The 19,213-nt window shown below is 47.2% G+C and overlaps 1 non-coding gene across 1 annotated transcript; it reads left to right on the forward strand.

The window, feature by feature from the left end:
- Window positions 1,894-1,967, forward strand: TRNAT-AGU. The gene has a single exon. It is a non-coding gene; the product is annotated as a tRNA-Thr (tRNA).

Below are 19,213 nucleotides of genomic sequence, written 5' to 3' on the forward strand. Positions count from 1 at the left end.
GCCCTTTGGGTGGCTAGAGTACAAGGCCACCTGTCATGTAGAATCCAGGGCTCTGCAGAGACCTTGCTTTGGGGCCCCTCCCCAACTGGGTAGGCCTGTCCTACTCGGTGGGGCAGGAGCCAAGCTCTGGCAGAGCCCCCACCACCACGTCCCCTCCTCAGCTCCATAGCACCTTAGGGATCATTTTGGTTTTTAGTTTTCATGCAGAATAAATTCTAGATTCTTTTGGAAAACAAGTGTGCATGTGAATTCTAGAAACATTTTTGCTAGAACGTTATGTCCTAGTGTTCCTCTTGTCTCATTGTGGAACACATTCTGGTCTCTGGATTGGCCCTTAAACCAGGCCTTGGGTGCTGTCACCAGCAGACCCCAAGGAAGAGTTTGTCCAATGCGGAGGAAGTTGTGTGCCCTCTCTGTGGCCGGGGACTGTGAAGGCACTCTGGGTGCCTCCCTGATTAATGTTCTCAGATTAACTTGCCCAGAGCTGAGGAAGGTCTGATTAGGCAGGCAGAAGAGGACATTTCCATCACAGAGTGTTTTCTTGCCTTCCACCCCAGTCTCTTCAGTTTCCAGAATGCCTAGGCACACCTACAGCCTCGTCCTGCTTCCAAGCGTCGCGTACAACATAAATCGATGACTTCAACAAAGAGTGAAGGTTTCTGTTAAACATGAAGGGCTTTTCCATTTGCTATGGCTTGCAGGATGTCCACCAAACATCATTAGTATGCCCCCTGGTCCCTTTTAAAAACTTAGTCGCAGGACCGATTTCTTTAGTGTTGATTGGCATCCAATAATTCTGCCCATGAGCACCATAACCTGGTGGTAGTCATTGGGTGGGTTCTGAGTTGGTGCTGCCCTCCTCAGTCACAACCGGGGTAACTGCCCAGCCTCAGCAGGCGGTTGAGTATTTATTAATTCACATGAATGATGGGTGAACCTCGTGCCCTCCCAGCAAACGGACTCTCTTTGGAAGAAAAGTCTGATGCCTTCGCAGGCACATGAAAGACATGCATAGCTGTATTCTGGGGAGGATGGCTGGCCTGCCTGTACCAACTCTGCCCCCATCGATGGGCAGGCACTGAGGTTGCTTCTCATTTTTTGAAATTACAATACCGGAGTGAACCTTCTTCTGCACACAATTTTGCAGAGACTGACATTTCTGTGAATGGGTTTCTCTCACGGGAGAAGCTGCTGGGTCAAAGGATTAGCAGGTTTGGGTTTTGTTGCTGCTCACAGGCTCATGTACCTGAGTGTACCTGAGTGAGGAGCCCCAGGAGGGGCAAGTGAGAAGCCTGAGTGGGGAGGGCTTTGCCTTTGCCTGGCAGCGTAAACGGTGCTGCCGCTCCAAGGCCAGCGGCCTGGGCCCCTTAAAGCTGTCGATCCTTCAGTGCCTGCTCAGGGCCCCTTCCGTGCCCCTGGACTCTCTCAGTGCTTAGGGTTCGAGGAACAAGCCCAATTAAAACTATAGGTCTGGTCTCAACCTGCGGGCGGTTGACACCCCCACCCGCGCCGAGCCGACAGCCCCGCCGCGCTAGCCGGGCCAGGATCTCAGGGGCTGGCTGGGGCTCGGCCTCGCCAGACAGCCTCGGGGGGCTTCCCTGCGCTAGTTCTGGAGGGCCGAAGACCGGACTTTGCGCGAGAAGTCCCCCAAAGACTAGGCATCCTGTCTCCACGCCGGGGAGCGGACGCTCGGGTAAGTCTCACCCTCCCCGGCCCCGCCCACTGCCCCTGCGGGAGCTTCTAGCTTTTAAGGCCAGTACTTCTGCGTAGGCAGCCAAAACGAATGGGGACTACACTGCGCATGCATTAGCCACCGACAGAATTTGTGCGCGTGCGCGCGGTCGTTGAAGTACATGGTGATGAGGAATGGATTCTCGCGTTACTTTCGCGGGCGGCGCCGTGGCTTAGTTGGTTAAAGCGCCTGTCTAGTAAACAGGAGATCCTGGGTTCGAATCCCAGCGGTGCCTCAACCGAGCGTCCCGGCTCTCTTTTACTTTACCCATGCCCATTTTTGCTCTGCGCCTCTACTCACTACCTCCTCTCTTTGGGGGTGTGAGGTGGAGCTTAAGAAGCCAGTTTAGTCACCTCCCGCCCTCATTGGGTGAGTCATACTCTACGGGTCTTCTGAGTACGCGCCTCGGGTTTCTGTGAGTGGCGGGGCAGCCTGGACGAGGGCTTTGGAGCAGACGGACGCCCCGCTGGAGGCAGCCTGGGACTCCCCGGTTGCCGTGGCAACATTCCGGGGTTGGAGACCCACCGGCAGGCTAGAGACTAGCACAGGTTCCGCCCGCCGCTCACACTTACCTGCAGACTTACTCCTCACTCTCCGGCCTTGCGATCTGGGTCACCCCAGATTGAAGACCCGGGCTTGGAGAGGTCAAATCAGGCCCAAAGTATGGGCGTCGGGGTGAGCGGAGGGCTGAACCCACACAGGGTGATCATCGGGCTGATGAAAGTGTGAAAACCCCAGAAAGCGAACCTCAAACGGGATTCCCTGTGTCAAGTTTAGAGCCAGCTTCTCCAGAGGGGAAGTCAAACTCAACGAAAATTCACATCAGATGCAACAGGACTGTCCCAACAAGCTGAAGAAAGCGCAGTTATGACATCGGCCTGTGTTCCCAATAGTCAGATCACCTGCCCCCGAAGCAGCTCCTCTCTCTGCCTCTCCTGGGGGTCTGAGTTTATTGCGGTTTGTTTTGTTTTATTTTTTCCCTCCCCTCTTTGGGGGGGTGGAGGTGGGGGTCAATTCTTGCCCTTTGCCGCTTGGCTGCTTTTGATTGGCCTTGCAAAGGACAACTTGTACAGATAGTCTGAGGCTTTGCAGTTCTGATGGGAGCATTTTCCTACTCCAATCAGAGCTGTGTCTATTGGTAACTGGCTTGAGTCATTGTGGCGCTGTTTTGTTTTTGTTTCTCCTTTTTTCTGGCTCATCTTTACTGTTAGCCTGAAGTATTTGGAGTCAATTTTGAGCATTTGCCTATTAGGAGGTGTTGGCTGGAGGGGTGGTACGGGTCTTGGGGAAGGTCAGCTGGACCAGGCATTTGTGCGCCATCCCCTTGCATGCAACGGGTAACTTTAAGACCGCTGTGTTGGAAAAAAAAAAAAAAAAAAAAAAAAAAAGAAGAAGAAGAAGAAAGAAAGGAGTTCCCGTCGTGGCGCAGTGGTTAACGAATCCGACTAGGAACCATGAGGTTGCAGGTTCGGTCCCTGCCCTTGCTCAGCGGGTTAACGATCCGGCGTGGCTGTGAGCTGTGGTGTAGGTTGCAGACGCGGCTCGGATCCCGCGTTGCTGTGGCTCTGGCGTAGGCCGGTGGCTACAGCTCCGATTGGACCCCTAGCCTGGGAACCTCCATATGCCGCGGGAGCGGCCCAAAGAAATAGCAAAAAGACAAAAAAAAAAAAAAAAAAAAAAGAAAAAAGACCGCTGTGTTGGGTGAAAACCCCTGAGAGGTAAGCAAAGCCAGAAAAGAGAAACAGGTTCAGGGTTGAGCTCAGTCCTCCTTCTTTTCTTTAAAAATGCCATGCTCTTCCTGCCTCAGGGCCTTGTGCCTGTTTGTACCCTGTACTTGGAATGCTGCTTCCTGGGCCCTTTGTAGAAATGGGTCTTTCTCAACTCCTGGCTTTCAGTACCTGGATCACCTCTTTGGGAGACCGCCCCTCACCTTGCTCTGTGCAGGAGTCTCTGCCTCCCCCAGGCCAGCTTCCATGATCTCATCTTGCTTATGTCCTTCACAGCCTTTTCATGGTCTGAAATAATCATATTTGTCTATTGTCTGGTTCCTCAAAGAGAATTAAGCCCCCAAAGGGTGGGGAGCCACATATATCTATTTACCTGATAGTGCTTGGAACATAGTAGGGAAGTTTGTGGACACATGACTTTTTAAAATTGATCATATTATCTTGATTGGGTAACACATGTTGAGATTTTTTTGTGTTCAAATGCTGTAAGGCAGCAGTTCTCAAAATGTGGTACACACACCCCTTTGGGTCACTGAGACTCTTTTAGGGAGTCAGATCTATTTTCATAGTTATATGAAGTGTGATGTCACTTTTTCACTGTGTTGACATTTGCATTGATGCGCTAACAGCGATGGTGATGGGGGTAAAATCAAGGCAGTGGCACCACAGGGCCCTTGTTCATTGTCATTGTATTTACTCATTGCCACTTTCACAGAGAAAAATAGCCAATTTCACTTAAGATTGTGCTTATGCAGCATTATTAATTTTATTAAGCTTTTTTTTTTTTTTTGGCCATGGAGCAGCTTGATGTGGGATCTTAGTCCTTAGACCAGGGGATTAAACCCAGGTCACAGTGGTGCAGACTCCAAATCCTAACCACTTGACCACCAGGGAACTCCAATTTCACTAAATATTGACATGGGTACTTTTAATATTTTGTGTGAGGATACAAGGTAGGCAGAAAGTACTTTGGTTGAGAACAAGCTACAGTGGTTGTTTTGAGAAAAAGTATTTGTGATTGAGTTGTCAGCTGACAAGGCCACATTTCTCATGAAACACCATTTCTGCTTGAGAAGATAACCAACAGGCAAACCGTGCATATTTCAATTTGGGTATTTAATAGACATTTTCTTGAAAACGAATAAAGTGACGTTGTCTGTCACTTCAAGGAAAACAACTGACAGTATTTGTTGCCATAAAATCTGAACTTCCAAGCAAAAACTAAAATTTTGGAAAAGTTGTATCTATCACCATGAGATTGACAGTTTTCCAATATTTAAAAACTTTGTGATGAGATTTGTGGTTATAGTAATGAATACATAGTTTTGACATTGATAAAATATGTCAACATTTGGAAGATATGCATAATTTGGTGAACCAATATTTTCGAAATGATGGACGATACATTTAAAAATCACAATCTATGACAAAACACTGTAAATCAACTACAGTAAAAAAAATTAAGGAGTTCCCTTCATGGCTCAGCAGTTAACAAACCCAACTAGGATCCACGAGGATGAGGGTTCCATCCCTGGCCTCCTTCAGTGGGCTAAGGATCCGGCATTGCCATGAGCTATGGTGTAGGTTGCAGAAGTGGCTCAAATCCCGTGTTGCTGTGGCTGTGGCGTGGGCTGGCTGCTGCAGCTCTGATTCAACCCTTAGCCTGGGAACTTCCTATGCTGCGGGTGCGGCCCTAAAAATAAATAAATAAAATAAAATGAAAAGCACAGTCTGGAGTTCCCACTGAGTTGCAAAAGGAATGGCGGCTTCTCTGCAGCACCAGGATGCAGGTCTGATCCCCAACAGGGCACAGTGGGCTAAAGAATCTGGCGTTTCCCAAACTGCAGCATAGGTAGCAACTGTGGCTCAAATCTGATCCCTGTCCTGGAAACTCCCTAGGCCACGGGGCGCCCCAAAAATAAAGTGAAAAACACAATCTGCCAGCATGTTTTAATATAACAGAGTATGAAAAGTTCACTGGTATGGTTTCTGATTCCGCATTACCATTTATTCTTTTTTTTTTTTTTTTTGTCTTTTTGCCATTTCTTGGCTCGCTCTTGCGGCATATGGAGGTTCCCAGGCTAGGGGTCTAATCAGAGCTGTAGCCCGCTGGCCTATGCCACAGCCAAGCAACGCGGGATCCTTAACCCACTGAGCAAGGCCAGGGATCAAACCCGCAATCTCATGGTTCCTAGTGGATTCATTAACCACTGAGCCACGACGGGAACTCCAGTTTTGGTGTATTATAAAAGAAGAATATTCTCAGTTTTCTGGAAAAGGCTATTAAAATACCCCTCCCCTTTTCCATCTACATATCTATGTGAAGGCATATACTTCAACCAAAATAACCTTGCAGCAGACTGAATGCAAGAGCAGATGTATCAATTCAGCTGCCTTCTATTAAACCCAACATAAAAGAGATTTGCAAAACTGTAAAACAATGCCATCCTTCTCACTCGATTTTGTTTTATTTTGTAAATAGTGTCATAAAATATTATTTGTATTAACATGTAATAGGCTTATTATCTTATTGTTATTATTATTTTTGTCCTTTTTGCCTTTTCTAGGGCCACTTCCACAGCATATGGAGGATCCCAGGCTAGGGGTCCAATCAGAGCCGTAGCCGCCAGTCTACACCACAGCCACAGCAACTCGGGATCCGAGCCGCGTCTGCAACCTACACCACAGCTCACAGCAATGCTGGATCCTTAACCCACTGAGCAAGGCCAGGGATCGAACCGGCAACCTCATGGTTCCTAGTCGGATTCGTTTCCGTTGCACCATGATGGGAACTCCTAGGCTTATTATTTTAAAACAAATTAATGAGTATTTGTAAATTTTTCTCAGTTTTAATTTCTAATATCTAAAATAGTGGTAGATATATCCCAAGTGAGCAAATGCTTATTTGGGATCCTCGATAATTTTTAAGAGTGCAAAAGATCTCAAGATCAAAAAGATTGAGAGCCATGGTTTTTGTTTCTTTGTTTGGCTGCAGCATGCCATGGCTGAATGAGGGATGTCAGTTCCCAGACCAGGGATTGAATACAGGCCACAGGGGTGAAAGCACTGATTCCTAACCACTAAGCCACTGGGGAACTCCAAGAACCACTGTTTTAATGAAAAAGCATTTGTGGCTTGAAGGTTTTTAAAAAAGGTAGAATAAGTGAGGGTGTGGGGGTGTGAGTGGGTTTCAGGCATTCCCCTCAATGGAACTTTGAATTATGGTGACTGTGGACTACAATATGGGGAGAGTTTCCTCATCATTGATCAGTGACTCCTTTGATAATGTGGAGTAAATTATCTTGATTAGATCAGAAAATTATGATTTAAATAAAGGTTTATACTTTTTTCCATTTAAAAAGATTTATTTTTATGTTTTAATTGTAATCAATTGCTAGTTCCCCAAGACATTTTTTTTCTCTACTATACAGCATGGTGACCCAGTTACACATACATGTATACATCCTTTTTTCTCACATTATCATCCTCCATCACAAGCGACTAGACATAGTTCCCAGTGCTACATAGCAGGATCTCATTGCTTATCCATTCCAATGGCAATATTTTGCATCTATTAACCCAAGGTCCCAGTCCACTCCCTCCCCCTCCCCCTTGGCAACCACAAGTCTATTCTCCAAGTCCATGATTTTCTTTTTTGTGGAAAGGTTCATTTGTGCTGTATATTAGATTCCAGATGTAAGTGATATCATATGGTATTTGTCTTTCTCTTTCTGACTCACTTCACTCAGTATGAGAGTCTCTAGTTCCGTCCATGTTGCTGCAAATGGCATTAGTTTATTCTTTTTATGGCTGAGCAGTATTCCATCGTGTATATATATACACCACATCTTCCTAATCCAATCATCTGTCAATGGACATTTGGGTTGTTTCCATGTCTTGGCTATTGTGAATAGTGCTGCAATGAATATGAGGGTGCATGTGTCTTTTTTAAGGAAAGTTTTGTCCGGATATATGCCCAAGAGTGGGATTGCTGGGTCATATGGTAGTTCTATGTATAGTTTTCTGAGGTTCTCCATACTGTTTCCCATAGTGGTTGTACCAGTTTACATTCCCACCAATAGTGTAGGAGGGCTCCCTTTTCTCCACAACTCCTCCAGCATTTGTTATTTGTGGACTTATTAATGATGGCCATTCTGACTGCTGTGAAGTGGTATCTCATGGTAGTTTTGATTTGCATTTCTCTAATAATCAGTGATGAGCATTTTTTCATGTGCTTGTTGGCCATCTCTATATCTTCCTTGGAGAAATGTCTATTCAGGTCTTTTGTCCATTTTTCTTTTTCTTTTTTTGTTTTCTTTTTTTGCCTTTTCTAGGGCTGCTCCCGCAGCATATGGAGGTTCCCAGGCTAGGGGTCTCATTGGAGCTGTAGCCACTGGCCTAAGCCAGAGCCACAGCAACTTGGGATCCGAGCCGAGTGTGTGACCTACACCATAGCTCATGGCAATGCTAGATCCTTAACCCACTGAGCAAGGCAAGGGATGGAACCCGCAACCTCATGGTTCCTAGTCGGATTCGTTAACCACTGAACCATGATGGGAACTCCTTGTTCATTTTTCTTTTTCTTTTTGTGTTTTTGCCATTTCTTGGGCCGCTCCCGTGGCATATGAGAGGTTCCCAGGCTAGGGGTCCAATCGGAGCTGTAGCTGCCAGCCTACGCCAGAGTGGAGCCTCGTCTGCGACCTACACTACAGCTCATGGCAATGCTTCGTTAACCCACTGAGCAAGGGCAGGTTCGATCCCTGCAACCTCATGGTTCCTGGTCAGATTCGTTAACCACTGAGCCATGATGGGAACTCCCCTTGTCCATTTTTCAGTTGGGTTGTTGGCTTTTTTGCTGTTGAGTTGTACTTTTTTTTTCCATTTTAATTTTTTTCTTTTCTTTTTTTCTTTTCTCTTTTTTTTTTTTTTTTTTTTTGTCTTTTTAGGGCCACAACCATGGCATATGGAAGTTCCCAGGCTAGGGGTGGAATCAGAGCTGGAGCTGCTGGCCTACACCACAGCCACAGCAATGCGAGATCCAAGCCGAATCTTGGACCTACACAGGAGCTCACTGCAACGTCGGATCCTTAACCCATTGAGCGAGGCCAGGGATTGAACCCACATCCTCATGGATACTAGTTGGATTTGTTTCTGCTGTGCCACAGTGGGAACTCCCACTTTTTAAAAAGTTTTATTGAAGGATATTTGATTTGAAATGTGATAATTCTGCTGTACAACACAGTGATTCAGTTACACACATGCACACATCCATTCTTTCTCAGATTCTTTTCCCGTATAGATTATCACAGAATATTGGATAGAGGTCCCTGTGCTATACAGCAGGTCCCTGTGGACCACCCATTCCAAATACAATAGGGTACACATGTCAATCCCAGACCCCCAAAGCATGCTACTTCTCCACCTCTCCCCTTTGGTAACCATAAGTTTGTTTTCAAAGTCTGTGTGTCTCTTTCTGTTTTGTAAATAAGTTTCTTTGTATCCTTTTGTTTTTGTTTTTGATTTCACAAATAAGTGATATCACATGACTTCTGTCTTCTCTGTTCAACTAACTTCACTTCATATGATAATCTCTAGGTCCATCCATGTTGCTGCAAAGGGTATTATTTCATTCTTTTTTGGTGGATGAGTAATATTCCATTGTATATATGTACCACATCATCTTTATTCATTCCTCTGTTAACAGACTTTTAGTTCGCTTCCATGTCTTGGCCGTTCTTTTTATTTTTTTTATTTTTTGGCCACACCTGCAGCATGTGGAAATTCCCGGGCCAGGGAGTGAACCTGTGTGTGCCACAGCAGCAACCCAAGCCACTGCAGTTACAATGCAGATCCTTAACCCACTGTGCCATAAAGGAATTCCACTGGCTATTTAAATTATGATTTAAATAAAGTTTTAGGAGTTCCTGTTGTGGTGCAGCTGAAATGACTCCAACTAGGAACCATGAGGTTGCACGTTCAATCCCTGGCCTCGCTCAGTGGGTTAAGGATCCAGTGTTGCCCTGAGCTGTGGTGTAGGTCGCAGATGCTGCTCAGGTCCTGCATTGCTATGGCTGTGGCGTAGGCCGGCAGCTACAGCTCCAATCTGACCCCTAGCCTGGGAACTTCCGTATGCCGGAGGTGCAGCCCTAAAAAGTAAAATAAATAAATAAATAAAGTTTTAAAGTCATTCCAGCATATCCTCATGACGAAAGTTCAAATAAGAAATATAGGAATTCCCGTTGAGGCTCAGTCCATTAAGAACCCAACTAGTATCCATTGAGAATGAGAGTCTGATCCTTGGCCTTGATAGTGGGTTAAGGCTCCGGCATTGCCGGAGCTGCAGCATAGCTCACAGATGCAGATACAGCTCAGATCTGGTGTTGCTGTGGTTGTGTCGTAGGCCCACTGTGCCAGTTCTGACTTGATCCTTAGCCTAGGATCTTCCGTATGCTGCAGGTGTGGCTGTAAAAAAAAAATGGCCCCAAATGTATGAGAACCACAACAGTGTAATGAGGTAATGAGTAAGAACGGAGACTCTCTGGAACCGGGCTGCTATGCCATGTCCTGGCTGTGTGTATTGTTGCAGAGTGATAAATATTCGGCACGTTTCTCATCCTCTCTGTGACTTAGTTTCTGCACATGTGAAATGGACAGGATAATAATAATTACTTTGTGGGGGTGTCCTAAGGACAAGTCAGTTATTTTCACCCTTAGATCACACAGAGAAAATGCTACCTAGGGATTTCCTGTTAGGTCTTTGGATGGAGCCCTCCCATATTAGGGAGTAATATGCTTTCCTCTGTTCATATGCTTTACTCAGTCATTACCCAGTAATGAATTCACCCAGTAATCAATTTACTCAGTAATTACTCAGTCATCAATTTACTCAGTAATTACTCAGTAATATGCTTTACTCAGTCTACCAAGTCAAATGTTAACTCCATGCAGAAACACCCTCACAGACACATGCAGAGTAATGTTTGATCAAATGTCTGGGCACCCTTTTGACCCAGTCAAGTTGACACATAAAATTGACCTCCCCACCTCAAAAAAAACCCATGTCCTTTATTTATGAGGATGTTCATTTCGCCCCAACCTTGGGGACACTTGTTATCTGTCTTTTCATAGCCCTTCTAGGAGGTTTGATGTGGTATCTCACTGGGCTTTGGATTTGCATTTTTCTAACGACTAAGCGTTTTGAGTATCATTTCATGTGCGCATTGGCCATCTGTGTATCTTCTTGGGAGTAATGTCCATCCAGATCTTTTTCCCCATTCAAAAAATTGGGATGTCTTTTTATTATTGTATTCCTCTTACTGTAAATGTACTACAGTAAAAGATCTTTGGATCACCATAACTTCTGGTACAGAAATATAAGGATATTTCATCTGATATTTCTAGACCACCCTTCCTAAGTTTGTTAGATATCATTAAGAGCTAAGAAGTTATGCTAGATCACAGCCTTCAGAATGAGATTGGAGGTAAGCAGATGAAGAGACCTGCAATTATGAGACCTGTGTACTTTCTTTCTTTTTTTTTTTTTGTCTTTTTGCCATTTCTTGGGCCGCTCCCGCGGCATGTGGAGGTTCCCAGGCTAGGGGTCGAATTGGAGCTGTAACCACCTGCCTACACCAGAGTCACAGCAACGTGAGATCCGAGCCGCGTCTGCAAACTACACCACAGCTCACAGCAACGCCGGATCCTTAACCCACTGAGCAAGGGCAGGGATCGAACCCGCAACCTCATGGTTCCTAGTCGGATTCTTTAACCACTGCACCATGATAGAAACTCCTAGTATGATACTCTTTAGGTCCATTCATATTGCTGCAAATGGCATTATCGCATTCTTTTTTTTTTTTTTTTAGTGACTGAGTACCAGTCCGTTGTATATATGTACCACCTCTTCTTTAACCATTCCTCTGTCGATGGACATTTAGGTTGCTTCCATGTCTAACTATTGTAAATAGTGCTGCAGTGAACATTGGGGGTCCAAACAGAGCTATAGCTGTCTGCTTACACCACAGCCACAGCAACGGGGGATTGGAGACGCATCTGCGATTTACACCACAGCTCACAGCAACACTGGATCCTTAACCCACTGAGCGAGGCCAGGGATCGAACCTCTGTCCTCCTGGATACTAGTCAGATTTGTTTCCGCTGAGCCACAAACTCCGGGATGGACATTTCTGAGGTTCATTCTCTGGATTAAAAATACCATTTCCTTATTTTTTGCCTGATTTCCTGTGTTGACAATATAGAGATTCAAGTGGATGAGAGCCAACCTCATCTCCGTGACCGCCAGTCACTGGGTGCCAAGGATGATCTTAGGTCGAACTTGGCTTTGGCTGCCTCTGAGAGTGTAAATGTGCATTTCCAGTGCCAGATAGCTTGCTTTTCCTCTTTGTTATCTGAGATTGAGGAGCTGGAAGGAGACCTGTAAGCTTCTTGGCAGTGATTATTTCAGCTGCTGTGATGCTAATGATTTGCATATGGAAAGAAAAAAATATCCCGGAAACCTGCTAAAGAAGGAATTTCAAAGCACGTTCATTCCGTTGACAAGGGTGCCTTCTGAGAGGCTTGCGGAGGCACAACTCTATTTGGTCTTGTTCCTAAAGGTAGTACCCATACTTCTCTAACCCTGAATGCTGCTTTTCCCCTTGGAGAAGATGGCAAAAGGTAGAAGTAGGTGATTCACAAAGGAAAGGAGGCCAGTGGCCAAATACACATAGGAAAAGATGCTCCACCAAATAAATGCAAATTGAAGCAATGAGATTTTTTTCCCCCAGCCACATAAGAAAATACTATATAAAGGCTGCCGGTAATCTCGAGTTGCCGAGAAAACGAGCACTTTTTACTTCGCACCTTCCAGGTGCCATCTGGCGACTTGCGACTTGCATCTGTGTTTACTCTGCTCCCTTTGGCTCAGAAAACATTACCTCCAGGTGCCCATCCTGACGACCTGACTGGATCCTCTGAGAGGCGGAAACGGAGGTCATTTGCTTGAGAGAGAAACTAGAAACAACCTCAGGTCCCCAGCAGGGATGAGGGAGACAAATGACACGTCCTGCTCGCCACGGAGTGTTCGGCCGGCGCTACAAATGAGGGGGCAGAACCTCACAGGCAAATGTGGAGACGGGTCCTTGGTGTACTGCCCACTGAGAGAAGGGACACATCGGTGCTTACTGAGATTCCTTTTTTTTTTTTTTTTTGTCTTTTTAGGGCTGCCCCTGCGACATATGGAGGTTCCCAGGCCAGGGGTCAAATCAGAGCTGCAGCTGCCAGCCTACACCACAGCCACAGCAATGCTCATGGCAAAGCCGGATCCTTCACCCACTGAGTGGGGCCAGGGATCGAACCCACATCCCTCGTGTATAACATCTTTCTGGCATCAGTAGCATCAATACTTCTTTCCCCGGCTTGCCCCCCACCTGCCCTCCCAGCGCTGGAACCAGAGTCTGAGAGGGGCTGATGGGCTGGTCTTGGTTGTGTGCATGTCAGTGCTTGCAGGGAGTAGACAGAGAGTGTCACAATAGACCTCTGGGCTTTCTCGCAATGGCCGGGGGACAGAGCATCTTCGAAAGGAAACTGAAGTCGGGACCAGGAAGGGAGAAACATCTAACGTCTCCATCTGCCCACTCGACCATTAAAACTCCAGAGCTCGGGAGCTTTCCGCAAGCTCTTGCCTCTGCCTGCAACTGTCTACCTCCAAACCGTTGCCTGACCAGCTCCTTGTTATTCACTTCTCAGCTCGAAGGCCACCTTGGTGCATCCTTCTGTTGGGGACATGACTCGGATCGTCAGTGTCAAAAAATGAGACACACAAACACGGGGAGATCTCGACAAGGCTCTTTACTTCTGCAGAAGGGCCCAGGGGCTCCAAAAAGCACGCGCTCTGAACACAGGACCCTCCCCTATTTATCCCTAGCACAGGTGACGTCCCTGTCCCCTTCCCATTGGTCAGGTCAGGGTGCACATTCTTCCCCGTTGGCTAATTTGAAACCAATTGTTACTGGGAGAAGAGGGGAAGGGGAGGGGTGGGGGGTCCCAGGAAGGCGAAACCAGAGCAAAATGGAGTAACCAAGATTTCCTTTGATAGAAAAGACATTATGTTACTTTCCACACTTCTGCCAGGCCATCAGAGGTTCCCTCCATCCTGATCCTGCATTTAATTAAAAGAAATTGTTTTTGGTCTTTTGTCTTTTTAAGCCTGCACCTGCAGCATGTGGAGGTTCCCAGGCTAGGGGTCTCATTGGAGCTGTTGCTGCTGGCCGGAGCCACAGCAATGCCAGATTCGAGCCTCATCTACAAACTACACCACAGCTCACAGCAATGCCGGATCCTTAACCCACTGAGGGAGGCCAGGGGTCAAACCTGCAACCTCATGTTTCCTAGTCGGATTCATTTCCACTGCGCCACGACAGGAACTCCAGATCCTGCATTTGATTTTATCCAGGGCACTTATCTTCACCCGAGGGTGCTGAGCTCAGTTACTCACCTGCATGTTTAGAGTCACCTCTCCGTTGGTCCTTGTATTAATCAGCTAGAGCTGCCATAACCAAATACCACAGGCTGGGGGACCCCAGCAATGGACATGTATTCGCTTATAGTTCTGGAGGCCGGAAGTCCAAGATCAAGGTGTCAGCAGGTCTGCTCAAAGCCTCCCTCAGAGTGAGAGAGGGTGGGACAGGGCAGCCTGAGATGCAGGTCATGATTTTTTTGTTACCTACTCTTGGCAGTGACATCCATTGCTTTTGCTCTTCATAGATGACAGTCACTAGCTTCAGCCCACATTCAAGGTGGGGGGGGGGGGAACACACACAAGCAGGACTGCCAGGAGTCTGGGATCATTGTGGACCACAGATACCCTGACGACAAAAGGAGAAAATTCCCGTCGTGCATCCCACAGGACTTAGAAACCATCACATGTAAAACAGCAACAGCAAAACAGTAAAACAGCCTGAATGTCCCTCGGTATAGGATGCACACAGAAGTTAAATAGAATACCAAGGAGTTCTCTTATGGTGCAGCAGGTTAAGGATCTGGCGTTGCCACTGCCGCAGCTTGAGCCCCTGCTGTGGTTTGGGTTCCATCCCTGGCCTGGGGACTTCCACCTGCCGTGGGTTCGGCCAAAAGAATAATAAGAGGAAAGATTTAAAAGGAATTGTGTTAGGAAGTTCCCATTGTAGCTCGGTGGTGGTTAATGAACCTGACTAGTATCCATGAGGATTTGGGTTCGAAGTCTGGCCTTGCTCAGTGGATAGAGGATCCGGAGTTGCTGTGAGCTGTGGCGTAGCTAGAAGACTAGACTCGGATCCCATGTTGCTGTGGCTGTGGTGTAGGCTGGTGGCTATGGCTCCGATTGGACCCCTAGCCTAGGAACCTTCAGATGCCTTGGGTTGGGCCCTAAAAAGACAAAAGACAAAAAAAAAAAAAAAAGGCATTGTGTTAGTTTGGATCCTTTGAGAAGCAGACACTAAGATGGGATTAGGCCTGTAAGATATTTCCTGGGGAAAATGCCTAAGCAATAAAGGGGAGGCAACCCAAGAAAACAGGGGCAGCCCTCAGGCCTGATGCAGACGGGACCCTAGGAAGGAGAAGTGGGTGGGAAGAGGCTTGGTTCAACCAGCCTGACCAGACAACCCTGAGTCACAGCTGCCTGTCAGAGGAGCCCCCTCCCATCTTGCAGCAATGGACGGGAATTACATCCCTGCCACGCTCAGCCCCTGGCTGGGAGCATTGTGCCCATACAATGTGCCGTGCATTGTCCTGGCTCCCAGGTGAATAAACTAGATCTAGGCATATCACAGTGGGTAGGTAATGCTGGGTGAAAAAGCAAGCTGTCAGAGGATACAGTAATGTGTTACCACTTAGGTAAAAGTTTCCAACACAGGAGACAATATGATACATTGGTCGAGGGGAGCTAGTGTGTAGTGAAAGCATAAAAATGAAGCAGAGGAAGTATGAGCACCAAACTCAGGCGAGGTTAGGGATGGAGAATGGGATGGGGCAGGGCTCTGATTCCAAAGGATGCTGGGTGGGACTCCTTTTGTTATGGAAACGAGAGACTTATGGGACTGGGATGATATGGATCAGAGCTATTGCCTCCTGCTGTAAATACTACCGACAGAGGCAAGGATGTTACTCCCACCTCAGCTTTCCTCCTGCATTTCTTATTCTACTGAAGAGAAAGCCTCCCCTTGGAAGCTCAGGTGCCTTGAATGCTCTGGACTACTTCCTAACGCCCCCTGGTGGAGATCAACGGAGAGACAGAGACAGAGAAACAGGGATGATGCAGGCAACAAAATGTGCAAATGTTTTGTTTGGGTGGTGCTTATATGTACAGTTACCCACTTATGGTTAGGGATCTGGATTTACATTCAAGGTAATGATATAAAGTTTCTTTTGGGGGCAGCAGTACCTAAAATACAGTAAGAATGAAGCGACTTGAATGCAACGATTCTGGGAGTTCCCGTCGTGGCTCAGCGGAAAGGAATCTGACTAGGAACCATGAGGTTTCGGGTTCAATCCCTGGCCTCGCTCAGTGGGTTAAGGATCCAGCATTCCTGTGAGCTGTGATGTAGGTCACAGATGAGGCTCAAACCTGGCGTTGCTGTGGCTGTGGTGTAGGTTGGCAGCTGCAGCTCCCATTCAAACCTTAGCCTGGGAACCTCCACATGCCGTGAGGGTGGCCCTAAAAAAAAAAAAAAAAAAAATACAACCATTCTGGTGAGTGGGCAGCATGGCACTAGGCTATCCATGTATCTCCCCATGGGGGAGGGGTCCTAGGAGCTCTAACAGGGACAAGTGGCTTGCCTAGGAGCCACCTGGAGCCCCCGAGCAGGCTGCTTCCATCTCCCAGGTTTGCTGGAAGTAGGCTTGGTGTGCCATCTCTTTACCTTGATGGTGAAGGAGATGCTTTGGGATGTGAGGTCTTGTCCCCATGCTTTCCTCGGTCCGCCTTCTTGCCTTGAACTTCCCAAATCTGTACATGGGCCTCTGGACTCGGGCTTTCCATCTGTCACCTTTATTCGCGAGGCAGCAAGAGAAAGAACAAACCGTCTTGGGGTTCTGCTGTCCTTTGCTCCATTAATAATTTAGCGAGGCGGACTGCACTGGATTGATTCTCCCCCGAATCAATATACGCATGATTATCGTTTCAGGGCACTTTCGAGTGGTACAGCAAGGCCGAAGGGAGCTTTTTGACTGAACATTGGAACTACACTCGTTGTTCTAAATTACTGTGGAGAGGGTTATGTAAACCAAGGGGTGACCTGGCCCTCACATTTTTATGGCAATAAAAGCCCTCTTTTTTTTTTCTTTTTGGAATGGTGCTTTTATGACATACTTACTCTCACTCTTCTAGGCCTATAATTTGAAAATTACTGCTCAATCCTGAAGGCGAAATGATTTTACTGCTGCTGGTCTATTAATGTTGGAAGAACCAGCCATGGCTGAGAGAGTGTCTAAGGCTACATGCACTTGGCCTTGCAGATCCCATCACCGGATGTGTGTGCAGGGGTGGCAGGCCTGGGTCCCTGGGCTGTGCTGGGGTGTCTGAGCATCTCACATGCTCTTTTCCCACCACCCCCAACGAACAAAGTTCTGGAAGGGCAGAGATACTAGGAAGCCCTCAAGCCAAAGCAACAACTCAGACTCACCCCACAGAGCTCAGCTGGAAATGTCACAACCCCAAATTTTGCTTTTTTTTTTTTGGCATTTTTAAAAAAATTGGGGTAAAATACACATTACACAAAATTTACCATTTTATTTTATTGTATTTTATTTTTTTGTCGTTCATCTTTTTAGGGCCGTACCCACAGCATATGGAGGTTCCCAGGCTAGGGCTTTGCCGTGGGCTGTGGTGTAGGTCGCAGACATGGCTCAAATCCCGTGTTGCTGTGGCTGTGGTGTAAGGTGGCAGCTGTAGTTCTGCTTCAACCCCTGGCCCAACTTCCATATCTGGCCCTTAAAAAAAAAGTGAGCTGTTGGAATTCCCACTGTAGTGCAGTGGGTTGAGGATCCAGCTTTGTCTCTGCAGCAGCTCAGTTTGCTGCTGAGGTGCAGGTTCAGTCCCTGGCCCGAGAACGTCCATATGCTGCTGGTGAGGCCACAAAAGAAAAAAAGGGGGAGCTGTTGACTGGGATGCAGGGACCCCATGGGAGGTGTCTGCAGAGGTCCAAGAGAAGGGAGATGGTGGCTGGGACCAGGGAGGTGGCAGTGGTGATGGAGAGAGGCAGGTAGATTTGAGGTGCATCAGGACTTAGGGATGGATTGGTATGGGGGGATTTGGAGTAGCATTTGTTCACTCAGTAAGTGATGTGGCCATGAACCGAGCTGGGCACCGTAGGGAGGATACAGACCACAGAGTGGGAGGTGTCTGGACAGGGAAGGGTTTGCCTCCCTGGAAGGCACCTGGACCAGGAGGGCATAAGCCCTTGTTTCAGTTTTACTGGCCAAAGCCACATTTGGCCTTTGGTCTGCAAAGGAATTCTTTTTTTTTTTTTTTTTCTTGTTTAAATCATTTAATGATTTTTATTTTTTCCATTGTAGTTGGTTTACAGTGTCCACAGTGTCCTGTCAATTTCTACTGTACAGCAAAGTGACCCAGACACACACACACACACACACACACACACACACAAACATTTCTTTTCTCATATTATCCTCCATCATGTTAGTGACTAGGTGTGGTTCCCTGTGCAGGAATTCTAACTATTTGAGATCAAGGACAATTGCCATCCAACTTGGCCTTCTCCATATAAGTGTCCAGCAACTAGCTGGATAAGGACTGAGGCTGCATTTTGGCGAATGGGCTGTTTCTGACGGGGGTTTCTGTGTGACACCTGCAGGCCCCCTCCCTCTCCTTTCTGCTGGCCTTTTCTCCTCACTCCTGGAGCGGATTGCTGAAGGCTTCCATGGCCCGGAATGTGAAGCTCATGAAACATGGGCGAGGGACAGCGGCTTTTGCTTCTTCTTTTTTTTTCTTTTGAGGGCCGCATCAGAGGCACATGGAAGTCCCCAGGCTAGAGGTCAAATTGGAGCCCAGCTGCTGACCTACACCACAGCCACAGCAACACCAGATCCTTAACCCACAAAGTGAGGCCAGGGATCGAACCCGCATCCTCATGGATTCTAGTTGGGTTTGTTAGCGCTGAGTCACAACAGGAACACCTCAAGAGGATATTTCGATAAGTGTATTTCCTTTTGCCACAGGCTCCAAGAGAACTTCCCAGGTCATTGGTCTTAACCTTGGATTCCTCATATAGCGTGCGAAGCACATTGAAGTCAAAAGCATCCTCAGATGGAATCGAAACCGCAGACCCTACCTGCCAGTGCCCCTCCTTCGGCTGAACATTTGGCCGAGCACAGATACTCATTGCAGGGGCAGTCAGCAGCCTGAGGAAATTCTGAAACCAAATTACAGCAGGCTAGTGCTCTTTACCATAAATGAGTCATTTATCTTGTTATTTGATTTTTAAATCCTTTAATACATCTCCCAAGAAGCCTGCTTGGGGAAAATCACCAGAGGAATTAGAAGAGAAAGAGAACAAAGAAAGCCAGAAATTCTAAAAGATGCCCCCCCCCCTTTTTAGGTCTTTTTAAGGCCGCACCTGCGGCATATGGAGGTTCCCAGGCTAGGGGCCGAATTGGAGCTGCAGCTCTCAGTGTACACCACAGCCGCAGAACACCGGATCCGGGCCATTTTTGAGACCTATGCTGCAGCTCAGGGCAATGCCAGATCCTTGACCCACTG

The sequence above is a fragment of the Sus scrofa genome, chromosome 6 (genome assembly GCF_000003025.6).
Source record: "Sus scrofa isolate TJ Tabasco breed Duroc chromosome 6, Sscrofa11.1, whole genome shotgun sequence".
Lineage (NCBI taxonomy): Eukaryota > Metazoa > Chordata > Mammalia > Artiodactyla > Suidae > Sus > Sus scrofa.